The sequence below is a fragment of the Schistocerca serialis genome, chromosome 8 (assembly GCF_023864345.2).
Source record: "Schistocerca serialis cubense isolate TAMUIC-IGC-003099 chromosome 8, iqSchSeri2.2, whole genome shotgun sequence".
In the NCBI taxonomy this organism is placed as follows: domain Eukaryota; kingdom Metazoa; phylum Arthropoda; class Insecta; order Orthoptera; family Acrididae; genus Schistocerca; species Schistocerca serialis.
The window spans coordinates 494,972,067-494,973,187 of record NC_064645.1 but is presented as its reverse complement, the minus strand read 5'-3'; the positions used below and the strand labels follow the sequence as shown (position 1 = coordinate 494,973,187).

General features: G+C 50.1%; 1 pseudogene; it reads left to right on the top strand.

The window, feature by feature from the left end:
* The first annotated feature begins 448 nt into the window (after positions 1-448).
* LOC126417274 (5S ribosomal RNA) lies at positions 449-566 on the top strand (annotated as a pseudogene).
* The last annotated feature ends 555 nt before the right edge of the window (positions 567-1,121 follow it).

Here is a 1,121-nt window from a genome sequence, read left to right as displayed (position 1 = left end):
TCACTAGAGTATAGTAGAACACGTTGTCCCTAATCGTGAGCGAGGCATCTGCGGCTTATGTACAGTGTTGAGTCCGTCAACATGGCTCTGTAAGCTGCCCTAACTTCTTCTGGTTTAAGTCAGATTACATGCAAGTACGTGTCTTGAAATATGCCCTGAACTGAAGATCCTCATTACGCGCTGCCCCCATCACGGTCGGAGGGGCGGCAGCAGCGGCAGAAACGATTCCGACAGCGCCCCCTGTCCAAGTGGTAGTGCGAGCGCAGCGAGAACGCGGCTGGTTTGGCAAGGCAGGAATTATAAAGGCATTCACCAGAAGAAACTTGTCGAAAAGTCATTCCGAAACGAATATATTACTTGGCTGATTTGCCGAGAAGAATTAGTAAAAGTTATTTTGTCAGTTTCACAACGTACGTAATTTTATTCGCAGTTCCAATTGTATCTAACGGGCAACGGGCTTGCCGCAATGGATACACCGGTTCCCGTCAGATCACCGAAGTTAAGCGCTGTCGGGCGTGGCCGGTACTTGGATGGGTGACCATCCGGGCCGCCATGCGCTGTTGCCATTTTTCGGGGTGTACTCAGCCTCGTGGTGCCAACTGAGGAGCTACTCGACCGAATAGTAGCGGCTCCGATCAAAGAAAACCACCATAACGTCCGGGAGAGCGGTGTGCTGACCACACGCCCCTCCTATCCGCATCCTCATCTGAGGTTGACACGACGGGCGGATGGATCCGATGGGCCACTTGTGGCCTGAAGACGGAGTATATATTGTAACTAACAATAATCCTGTCCGGAGGTATGCAGGTGGTGCATAATTTTGTTGAGCACACTGTATTCTTCATAAGTGAACCGTAACAATTTAAGAAGAGTAGTGACTTCCACAGGTACATGTGCTACGAGAGAGGTGTACTCTATCCGAGCATAAGTATCCAAACAGCTAATAGTAGGCGTTAATGTGACGTGTGTCCTCCTTTCACCTTTATGACGGATGGTCTGCGCTGGGGGCACTTTCATAGAGGGGTGCCTGAATATCTGTGAAGTAATGGCAGCGCATTCTGCTTCAAGATCGGAGACCAGGGAAGGTACTGGATGTTGGATATTGGGGACTGGAGCGAAGT